This window comes from Pithys albifrons, chromosome 9 (genome assembly GCF_047495875.1).
Source record: "Pithys albifrons albifrons isolate INPA30051 chromosome 9, PitAlb_v1, whole genome shotgun sequence".
Taxonomy (NCBI): Eukaryota; Metazoa; Chordata; class Aves; order Passeriformes; family Thamnophilidae; genus Pithys; species Pithys albifrons.
Genome location: NC_092466.1, coordinates 4195930 through 4207984, shown reverse-complemented (window position 1 = coordinate 4207984; position 12055 = coordinate 4195930). Strand labels below are relative to the sequence as shown.

General features: G+C 49.0%; 1 pseudogene; it reads left to right on the top strand.

Annotated features, from left to right (window-relative positions):
- Nucleotides 1-203: 203 nt before the first annotated feature.
- On the top strand, nt 204-3013 carry LOC139675877 (PHD finger protein 7-like; annotated as a pseudogene).
- Nucleotides 3014-12055: the final 9042 nt, after the last annotated feature.

The window sequence follows — 12055 nt, the reverse complement described above, 5'->3', positions numbered from 1 at the left end:
GTCAACCAGAGGTAAGGAGAGAAGGTGACTGAGGGAGAAAGTTACTTGGGTGGGGGTTGGGGGGGAGGAGTCTGCTGCCTCTGAGGCAGCTCACATGCATCTCTACACTCAAGGTGGGTGCACGAGTGTCAGGAGGGGAAAGGCCAGCAGTGTTGCAGCAAAGAGTCTCCAAGCTCTCACCATCAACCTGTTCCATGTCCACAATGGCCCAGCAGGACATCTCCAAGGAGCAAGGTGACAGCAAAGTCTCCCTCCCCACAGCACCCTGTGGCTGTAGAGGCAGTGCCAGGGCAGTCTGCGAGTGGCCAAGAGCAGTGGCAGAGAGAGGCAGGAGCTCCTCAGCTGCCTTTGGGCAGGGACCCTCCTCTCCTGGGCTGTGGGCACCTACTGGGGGCTCCATGCCTGCCCTGCCCTTCAGCCAGGCTGGTAGGGATAGGGCAGGGTCCTGGGGCTGATCCTGCAGGTGCCCTTCCCCAGCCCCACAGAGGTGCTCACTCTGGTGCCAACTGCTCTCTCTCTTTCCAGTGTGCCTGCTGTGCCGCAGGGCAGAGGTGGACCCAGACATCTGTGGGGTCAAGAGGGTGAAGTTCAGGCTCTGTGTCCATATCTACTGCCAGGTGAGTCCTTGCAGGGTTCCCTCCAGCTTTCTGCCAGGGAGGGGCCCTTCTTTGCTGACCTAAGGAGCTCCTGGCTTTCTCTGCTCTGCAGCAACTTGCCAGCGGGCTTTTTCCACAAGAGAAATCAGAGGAGTTTCTCATTAGGGACACCAGACGAATCATCCAGGAGGCAGCCAGGAAGGTGAGTACCTGGCAGGAGCAGGGAGCTTTGCACCAGGAGAGACTACTGGATCCCAGGAAAGAAAACCCAGCCCCAGCACAGTCAAAAGCCTTGTGCACAAGCAGGTCTGAGGGCTGTGAGGTGGCAGCAATGCCCACATCCCATGCCCTGCCCGAAGCTGCAGGGTGGCCACGCAGCCCGGATCCTGCTGCTGAGGGGCTGCTGTGCTCTTTCCAGCACTGCTTTGTTTGCAGCAAGACAGGGGCCACCATCACCTGCTCGGAGACGGGCTGTGACCGCAGCTTCCACCTGCCCTGTGCCCCACAGGGTGAATGTGTCACCCAGTTCTTCGGGCTCTACAGGTAAGGGCTGCCAGCCCTCATGCTGGAGCCTCCTTGTCAGGAAAGGACTCAACACTTTTCACCTCCCCTCACTCATCTCTTCCCATCTTCCCCCAGGTCCTTCTGCTGGGAGCACCGCCCTCAGCAGGCAGTGCAGAACAGTCCAAGGCAGAACAACACCTGCAGCATCTGCCTGGACACCGTGGAAGACAAAATATCCTACAAAACCATGGTGTGCCCTGCATGCCAGGATGCTCACTTCCACCGGCACTGCATCCAGAGACTGGCTCTCCACGCTGGCATCTGCTTCCACTGCCCGTGTTGCCAGAACCAAGGGCTGTTTGTGATGGAAATGCTCACCATGGGGATCCGAACATCCAAAAGGTTCTTTTTCTCTTCCCAACTCACAAGGCATCAGGCACAAGCACCATGCCAGCCTATGGACTGCCCTGGCAGACTTGGCTGCCTTCTGTCCCTCTTGTCCTCAACTTGATGGAGGAGCTGGAAGCGGGGCAGGTAGAGGACAGGGATTGCCTGGATCTTCCTGATGCTGGGGCAGCTGGGGCTCAACACTTTCCCCTCCTTCTCTGGCAGACCCCCATCATGGGAGAGTGACCCAGCAGTGGGACCATTAGAGCAGAGGCACAGCTGCTGCGACACCAGCACGTGCCTTTGTCCCAGAGGCAGGAGGCACAGGGAGGAAGAGGGGTGAGTTGCCAAAGCAGCAATCCAGGGCTCTGCATGGGATTTCTGTCTCCTCATGGGTTCACAAAGGAAGGACTAAGAACAAGGGCTCTCTTGGACCATCCCTTGCTGCCATCACTTAATCCTCACAACCAGTAACTTGTTTGCTTCCCCAGGCCCTGGAAACTGCTGCTGTGCAACTCCTGTGCTGCTGCAGGCACCCACCAACACTGCTCCTCTTTGGAGAGCAGCACCAACTCCTGGGAGTGCGAGGGCTGTGCTGGCACAGAGACTGGTGAGTGACAAAGCACCCTGTGCCCTGAGCTGGGGCAAGGGCCAGACTGGGCTTGGCTGTGGGGTCTGATGGCAGGATTGGCTCCAGGAGGGCTGTAGGTACCACGGTGGTCTCTCCTGCCCAGGGGCTGAGTGTCCATCCTGCTGACCTTCCTTCCTCTCTTCGCAGGCTCCACTGACAATTCAGAGCTTGTCAGGCCCAGCACTTCCAGCCAGGCAGCACTGGGGCTGTCCCATGCAAGCAGCAGCCCCTCCAGACATCCAGCCCAGCTCCAACACAGCACACAGAGACTACAGCTGGCACAAAACTCAGGCAGTCCCACAGTAAAGTGCCCAAGGATCAACCATGTGCCACTGCTGAGTGCTCAGACCCACAACCCCAGCCCCAGTCAGGTGGTGTCGGGGGTGTCCCAGAACACGTGCCCAGGCAACAGCAACAACTGCTCCCCCCGTCCTCAGCGGGGCTTGAAGCGAAAGTGCTCAGAAGAAGGCAGCGAGTCGTGGACACCACCGGCAAAACGCCGCAGGGTCTGCAATGTGCCAGCCCAGGGCACTCAGGCCAGCAGCCCCAGCACCTCCAGACAGGCAGCAGGGCTGTTCCACAGCACTTTGGTGTTCAGCAGACAAACAGCACTGTCACTAACGCTGTACAGACCATCGTGGCTCTTCCCTGTCTCCGGAAGGGACAACCACTCCTACCGGGGGCCGGTTCGGATGCGACACATCTCACGGCAGCGCCGTCGGATGAGGACGCCCTACAGCCGGCCCCAAAACTGCAGAAGGACCAGGCGTGCACCAGCCCCACATGTTGGTCCCCTCCACCCACCACAGAAACACAGGAAAAAAAGAAAATAAAGTTCTTTTGCACTGGGAGATGCCACACTCCTTTTCCAGCCATCTTCCCAATCTTCAAATAGAGACATTCCAGTACATGTGTCCCCTCAAGGACTCAAACTGTCCCATCACAGTGTTTGGTGTCAGGTGAAGCTTGTGAAGTCCTGTAAATATATTGTATTAGCAGTGGATGACATGCAAAATTCCACCTCCTTGCTGGAAAACAGCTGGAATGCAATTCAGCAGCTCCTGGAGAACACTCCATTAGGTCCTGAGGCACAAGGGGACAGTCATTGCCCTGGTCCTACTGGCCACAGTATTCCTTGTACAGGCCTTCTTAGGCAACACCAGCCCACATTCAGCCACTGCCAACCAGCACCTCCTGGTCCTTTCCTGCCAGGCAGCTTTCCAGACACTCTTTCTCAAGTCACATTGTTCTTGTTGTTCAACATGCTGTGCTCAGGGTACGGGCTTGACCTCAAACTCATCAGGACATCACTGATTTCATGCATTAGATATGTTTCTACTAACACATCCAAAAATCTTTGAGTGATGTCCATCCAGAGGAGGCTCTGGGAGCCTGGAGCAGTCAGATACGCATTTCTTTCTGTGCACAGGGCTACGACTCCCAACCAGAGGTTAAATACCCATAGTGTGAGTGGAGACAAAGTAGCTGATCTTAAAACAGTGCCCTGCTAAAAAGGTGTGAAGTGAGGAGAGGTAGCCGGGCAAGAGAATGGGCTGCAAGCAGCAGCTCCAATGAGTTGCTGAATGGGATCCACTGATGACATGAGCATTTCCGACTAGGGAACAGGCCCAGGTTCTGGGGTGTGAAGACAAAACTCATTCAGAGAGCTAGGATGGCCAACAGAGACCTAAAATATCTTACAAAATATCAGCCACCACAGTGTCAGTGTCACAGAACATGTAGGAAAATATCTCCTGGGTGAATATGACCTGAACTACATTTTATGTTGGTTTTGGATACTAGATTTTCTTTTGAGCCTTTATCTTAAGCCTTGATAAACACACTTTTACTTGTGCTACCCCAGGAGTGTGGAGTTGCCCATGGGCAGAGTGATAGTCCTCATTCTCCACCCACCCTCTGCCAGGGAATGCAAAGAGGAGTAGGGAAGGAACAGCATCCCTGAGAATTTTCTCACCACCTTTTTCTGCAGACCAGTGCACTGCCCACAGAGGCAGCCACAGGCAGGAGCCAAGAAGGCACATGTTGAACCTACTGTTCCCACAGCAGTCATCAAAAAGAGGCTCAATTTAGGCTCAAGGAGCCCAAATGCCACTGATGAGCCACAATTTCACAAGACAGGGTGACAGCAGCTGTGTGTCCTGGGCAGGAACAGTGTGTTGGAATGTGGGATTCATGAAAACAGGCTGAGAGAAGAAAAGGCTCTGAGGAGACCTTATAACACCTTCCAGTACTTAAAGGGGCTCCCAGAGAGTTGGAGAGGGACTTTGGAGAAGGACTTGGAGTGACAGGGCCAAGGGGAATGGCTTTAAACTAAGAGAGGGCAGGGTTAGAGGGGATATTGGGTAGGAATTCATCCCTGTGAGGGTGGGCAGGTCCAGGCACAGGTTGCCCAGAGAAGCTGGGGCTGTCCCATCCCTGGAAGTGTCCAAGGCCAGGTTGGACAGGGCTTGGAGCAACCTGGGCTGGTGGGAGGTGTCTCTGCCCATGGCTGGGGGTAGAATGAGCTGAGCTTAAGGTCCCTTTCAACCCAAACCAGTCTATGATTATATAACACAATTTGGAAACTAGGTTTGGGAACGGTCAGGGAATAGAGCAAATGCTTTTATTGTGAAAGCCTGTGAGCAGCAGCTCCCTCCCAATCAGCTTTAAATCAGTTTTACTCCACTTGAAACTTTTGTGGATGAGCAGGAAGAAAACAGAAAGCTTGTTCCTGATGAAGCTTTCAGACAGCACTGGGATTAGGGACCCAAAGAGGAGAAAGCAGCAGTGGGTGATCTTGGTGAGCTCAGGCACCCAAACAACCGAGAAGGCAGTGCAGGGATCTAACTGGGATGTAGCAGGGATCTAACTGGGATGTAGCAGGGATCTAACTGGGATGTAGCAAGGATCTAACTGGGATGTAGCAGGGATCTAACTGGGATGTAGCAAGGATCTAACTGGGATGTAGCAGGGATCTAACTGGGATGTAGCAAGGATCTAACTGGGATGTAGCAGGGATCTAGCAACCCACTCCACCTACAACCTCTTCTGCCACTGCTTAGCATTAAAGCCTGCTTTAGTTTTCTGAGAATGACCTTCCTGCAGAGAGAGCTCTAAGGTGAGGGCTGGGGGACACAAGCCCATGGGCCAGTGGTCACCCACGCTGTGTGATGCGTTCCTGATGTTAATTGTCTGCTTGGAGTCTGGTAATGAGCAGGGATCATATCTATTAATAGTCTTCATTCTTTCTCAGTGACTAATCTCCCTCCTTAATTTCAAAGCCTCATATCCACAAGACAGACTAAACTTAATTTTCAAGTTTCTGGGTGCTTAACTACTACTTCAATATTTCCTATTCAAATTCACAGTGGCATCTCACCCCTGCACTGGAAAGTCTAACAAAACTCACCTCTCACACGAGGTTATGATTAGCAGGCAGGAAAATATCACATAAATCAGTTTTAGACCCTTCCACAGCAGATTGACAATATTTGTGAGCAAGGGAAAAGCAGCAGTGATTGTGGATCCTCACACTGGGAAAGCTCTGGCTGCTGGTCTCGGAACTAAGCTCTGAAAACAAGATCTGCATGGAGACACAACATCACTGGAAATATTTAAGCATCTGCCTTGTTTAGCCCTGATAAAGAGCAAGGGGTCATGTGCTAAATCTTTAAGAGGAGAATGAAGTGTACTCCAAGCCCTGGGTGATAAGAGCAAGGAATCGAGGCATGAAAGGGATGAAGGGGAAGATGATGGCCCAGACCCCCTTGGGCAAAGGAAGAGCATTTTTTGATGCTTCCCAGGTTTGGGGAGAGAGCACTAGCCTGGAAAGTGGGGCTGAAAGGAGCTCTGTGACCTGCTGCCACTGCCAGCACTTTGTTCCTGCTCTTGCAAAGCTTCTTCATTGCTCTGTACAACTTCAGTGAGCTGTGTTTCCTCCCTCTGAGCTATTCCAGATTTTCACATCCTCATTACTTTTTTGTGCTTTAGATAAATATTGATCACATCCCATATTTCCCTTAAACTGTGCAATTCTCTTAAGTTCTCTTCATTGATCACACCCCAAGTTTTTCTTAAATTTAAATTTTCTTAAAATGTATTCTCCAAAGATCCAAACTTTATTTCTGCCAAGAGAAGGGAGACCCTCAGGACTCTCACAAGGCCAGGCAGGCAGCAATACTTCTCTGACAGCACTGTATTCCACCCCAGGCCTTGTTCTCCCTCTGTTCAATAGTTTTGCCTTTATTTCTGGGTTGAGATCTCACCTTTTCCAGCCACAGCAGAGCACCAACATGGTTGCATGGGCAGAGCTGGCCCACCCATAATGGGACAAGGGAAGTTGTGCCACATGGGGAAGGAGGTCCCAGGCACCACCATGGTTGTCAGCCCTTCCTTTTGGTTTTAATTTGCATGTCATTGCTTCAGCATGTGACCACCCACTAGCCAGCAGAAGAATAGTGTGGGCAGAGGACTAGATTAAACCAAAATGTTCCTGCTCCAGCTCATGTTGCATGAATTACAAACTGTTGACTTCCAGCTCTGAGAAAGCCATCCCCATCCATCTCTGAGCACACTTCTCTCCTTGGCCCCCTAAAACGGTGTATCCTCTCCCCATGAGGAGCCTGGGCTGCAGCAAACACCCATTTGGAGGATCTTCAAGAACACCTTGAGACTCTCCTGGAAAAATCTGACAACTGGATTCCTCACCCACAAAATAAAAACAGGCACAAGTGCACAAGGGGCTCTCCCAGGAATGAAGTTCATCCAGGTCACCTAATGACAAGCTGTGGCTTACACCTATGGACATAAACAGTGCTTTAAAAGCCCTGATCCCAGTTCATCTCCACAGAGTCAGGAAGAGCAGGGCCTTTCAAAACTATAGCCTTTCATCAGCTCTTTCACTAGCAAGAAGCAGCTCTGCTTGGAGAGCCCACTCTGCAGCCACCACGTGTCTTTAACAATGCAGGTACTGCCTGCCCTGAGGGCAGCGGCTGCACAGGAACACCTGCCCCATTTGGCTTTTATCTAGTTTTCATTCTTGTGCTCTCCAAGGTTAAACTCAGAGCTGGGAACTCCAGCCCAAGCTCTTTAACTCCAAGCCTGTACCACATGCAAATACCAGTCCCTTTCTCACGCTGCCTTTGGCCTTGACATGGAGCAACTGTTCCTGCAGATGGGAGGGAGAGATCAAGGGCTGTATCAGCAAGGCCAACTGCCTGACATTTGTTGCAGTCCAGACAATACAAAATGTCCCAGTGACATGGCTCTGGTCCATGCTCACACAGAGCCTCCCCCAGGGACAGTCAGCCTGGTGCAGGGGCACAAAGCCGTGTGATATTTTCACATAACAGCAGCATTTTCTCTGTCCTTTCCTCTTTTCCCCTTATAACATTTTGCTTAACTCTGGCTGTGCATCAGCAACCTTTACTTGGGGATCACTCCATGATGGCATTGCTTAGATGCCTGAGGAGGAATGATGGTTCTGCCCCTTCAGAGTAAGGGACATTCACTGATGTCTCAAGAGCTTGTAGTGCATCAAATGTTGTGGCAGATGGAAAGCATGTGGATTAACCTTGTTCTGCAGAGGTGGAAGGTGCTCTGCTCAGCAGAAGGTCAGTCATATCTGTCCTGCCCATAGCTGGGTGATTGTCCACAGGTCACTGCAGTTCTTGGACACCAGCTCCCCAGGAATGACCTGGGAAAGCTTCCTCATCAGAGCACCTAATCATGAACTGCCATGGACTCCCTAGGAGGAACAAAACATCAAATGGTTAACATTTTCCCACTCCTTAGGCCAGAGTGAGCAGCCAAAACTCAGTACTTGGGGTTTTTTCTGGCTGGGTGCTCCTCTAGTGGCTTCCTGTTCATGTGAATAACATAATCCCAAATAAAGGATGCCTCTCCCAACCACCTGCTCCAACAAGGTTTCCCTAACAGGGAGAAGGACAGAATGTACACATTTTAATGCAGTACAATGAGGAATTTTCTACTAAATCTTTAGTCCTGACCAAGATTTGTGTGTTCAGCTACTGAAATACATTATGTAAAAACATGGGAGGTTTTTTTCCTGTATCTCTACAGTTGCTGCTGCTCCCACCTGTGATGAAAGGGCTGGACAGTCCCTGTGGGACTCACCTTACGCTGGTTATTCAAAAAGATGTGCATTTATCATCAAAGAAGACAGGAGGTGGCATGTAACTGATGGCAGAGGTTGTGGAGCACAGGATAATCAAAAGAGCTTTCATGTGCTTTGTGATTTCTTTAGCTGTCCTGCCTCTATCAGGGTAGAAATGAATGAAGGCCGTTTTTGGAGAACTTGTTCTATTCACTTGTTATTCAGAAAACACCTCAAATAGAAAAATTAATTCATATTTATAATGATACCTGATTGTTGTTATGGGTAAAAAATGAAAAACTTCAGAGGACTACTGAAAAATAGATGTTCTTGTCACCTATAGGTGCAGGTAAGGGGAGGACTCCTGGGCATCTTCTCCATCCATGGTCTCAGGGTGATTTCTGAATGCCAAGGAAACTCCCACCACATCCGTGTGAAGCCGATGGCTCCTTCAGCAGCAGCTCTAATTGCCAAATACTTTAATACATATTGACCAGGCATTGGCTTTCTGGCCAACAAGAGCCAGATGGAGTGTACACCACCACCATTCCTACCAGGACAGTCCATCTGAGCCATGGTTTTATTTCTTGCATAAAACCAGGCTCTGACACAACTCATCTAAGGCAGGACAGCCTCAGTGTCTGCTGCAAATACCTATGGCAGACAGGAACTGAGTGTTTAGAGAGTAATTACTCCTCTTTCTCATTTCACAGCTCTTCCAAATGACTGTATTAGCTTGAGGATTAGGTCTCCCATGTGTCAGACCCCAAGGAAGAGCTGGGAGTTCATCCAAGGTCCAGGCCTTTGTTTGGCTTGTGCATTGTGCAAAGGGTCAGTACTCTTGAGGGGCTTTCTCTGCAGCCTAAATCATAGCAGATTAATGGGATTTTATACAGGAATGAGTAGGAGTTGCTTTCTGCCCATATTTGTTTGGGCTCATGCCGATAACAGCCTGGGATTTTCCAGACAGCACAGTCTCTGCTCGGATTTCTCCAAAGTAGCCCAAGCAGAGAGATAGAGAGCACTCAGGGAAACTGCAGAGGATTCATTGTGGCCAGCTCTTATCTGTGCAACGTTGGCATTTGGCACTCTGGGCTGCAAGGGGAGGATGGGCTGCCTCAGGCATGAAAATAAAAGCACAGTAACTTCCATGGGAAAATAATAAGAAAGGAGCATTCTACCAGTGGCCCAACTCATCAGCTCTTCCTTGACCCCTGAGCAATCTGACTGCAAGGGGCCTGGACAACTCCCTCCTGCTCCCTGTGCTTTACAGATGAAGCAGTACAGTGGGACTTGATGATCTTGGAGGTATTTTCCAACCTTAATGATTCTATAATACTATCAAAACTTACCACTCTCAAGCATTTGGTGACCCTCAAGAGCCCTTCCAAGTGATGCCCAACACAGAAGCTTTGTGAGCTTCCCACCAGGGCAGTACAAGGGATTTTATTTGTTTCATAGTGCCAGTACCAGTTTTATCTTGTCTGCTTTTCCTGCTGAGGGCTCAGTGAACGTTCAGCAAAACACCTTCTTTTACTGCACAAATACAGCAACTCCAACTGTTTAAGCCTCTCACTCAGGATTGAAGCACCACAGGGAGGCCCAGGGAAAGCATTTTCCAAGTTTAAAGGTATATTTAAAATTTTGTCTCAAACTCCATCTTTTCCTTTGCTCTACTTCAGTGCTGTGAGAAGGAAAGCCTCTTTATTCCCCCTCTAAGCTGTCCCTACATCCCTCTCTGTCAGAATTACCGGGCATTTGCCATGCTAGAAGGACAGGAATTCTTTTTACAACCCCTTTCACACAAGATTAACCACAAGAATGCACAGTGCATGTTACATTGAGATAGTGCTTGGAGATGAGGCTGAAGTTTGTGTCACATTTTGGTACTAGCAAAGACCAAAACCAAGTCCCCAGGAGTCCCAAACTCCAAAACTCTCCATTCGGTGGTAAATCCTCAGTTCAAAGCCGAGCTTTTGGCTCCACCTGCTGCCGGAATGATGGAAGAGATGAAGAAGCAGATACAGCAAAGAAAAAAAAAAAAGAACAGAGAAACAACTATGGCCTGTTTTTCTACTTAACTCATCCACCAACATTGTTGTTAAAAGACAAACAAAAGAGATTGCTTCATCATGGAAAATTCTACCAGGTCTAACATGTGCAGCTCTTGACCCGGTCATGATCGCCAGGCACTTGGGTCCTATTAAGTAATCTATTTTGGTAATTTTTTAACTTCAGAAAGTACTGGTAGATGACACAAAGCCATGGCTGAAAAGAAGCCCAGATAAAGGACAATTTCACAAGCATGGTTCCCAGGATTGCCAGCAGGAAGGGGGAAAAAAGGAAACCCTGCACTGTACGTTTTCCCATCTCCTCCTGTTCACTGTGTGGCTTTTTGCCTCTCAGTGGTTCACTTGGAGCCTTTAAATCTTGGTTCACATTTGCCCACAAAGAGTGTAATTTTTTCTTTTTATGCCAGTATATATATTTCATGATTTCATGCCAAAGCCCACGCGTGCTCCCCTTGCCAAGGTGCACAGGTGCCAGCACAATTGGGCATTATTCCCACAAACAAAGCTCCCAGTGAAGCCAAGGGCTGCCCCGGGTGCCCCAGGAATGCTGGTTTGGCTCTGGCATGCTTGGATTACCCCCGTGTGTTTGCACAGCACTGAAGGCAGAGTCACTGTTCATTTAGAAAAGCATTTCATACACCTGATGGAAAGAAACATCAGAAGCTATTTCACAAAAATAAGTGCAGGCCATATGATGGAGGCAGGTTAAGACTTTACAGCCAAATACTTAAAGGAACATTATGGAGACACATATTCCTACCTTTAGAAAGTTTTCTTGCTATATAGCTCTTGCTAAAGAAACCTAAACCCTCTGGATAGGCAGCACAGAGCTCTTTCAAATGCCATTTTAAAAAGAAATTTCAATTACAGCAGCAAAAAGGCATCACCAAAGCAATGCCATTTCCACACTTTTATCTCTAGCTAATACAAACTTAAAAAAATACACTAGAAAGGTACAGAAAGGGCATTCTCTGAGCTTGCATTTATCACTTCTTCACCTCTTATAAAGCTGTCATGCAGAAACCAAGCTCATAATATTTTATGAAACATCTCATATGTTTTCTTTGCACATTTCAATGTGTACCCTACACTAATTTGTAAATTATATTCAGTTTGGCCTCCTTCAAATTAAACTTTGCTCAGGAGCAGCCTTTGGCTGAGCTGCCTGCACTTGAGCAATCAGTGGAACAAGTACAAACCCCAAAGCACTGGGGTTTTGGCACTCAGTGGGTGAGGCCATTTTAGTTGTCTACATTTTTTTTGGTAATAAAAGCTCTGAAGAAAATTTCTGAGGCTAATTAAGATCCCAGACAACAAAAGCACAGACGGATTTACAAGCACATTAGTTATACAAGCAGCTGGATTTGAGTTGGAGAGGTTTGAGCAGTGTCACTGTCAATGGGCCAAATCCCAGTTTGGGGTTGCCAGAAAACACTTTCCATGATAAAGCAAAGCCTTCTTTTGCTCCCCCTTTCTCCAAACAGACACGTTCCAAAGGCAGATGATCTTTCTGATAGCCTGTTATTTTGTCACTTTACACACAAGAAGAGGAGATTTGACATTCCCTTTGGCCATCCCAGCTCTTCTGTTATCTCACAGACAACTGACAACTTGGGGTTTATTGTTTTTGAAGCAAAGGTTAACCAGTGACAGCTCAGTGTCTGGTTAGAGATGTCCTGGGTACCTTTCTTCACTTCTGAATTAATACATATAATTCTATACTTGTTCTGGCATTGAACTATGATTAAAC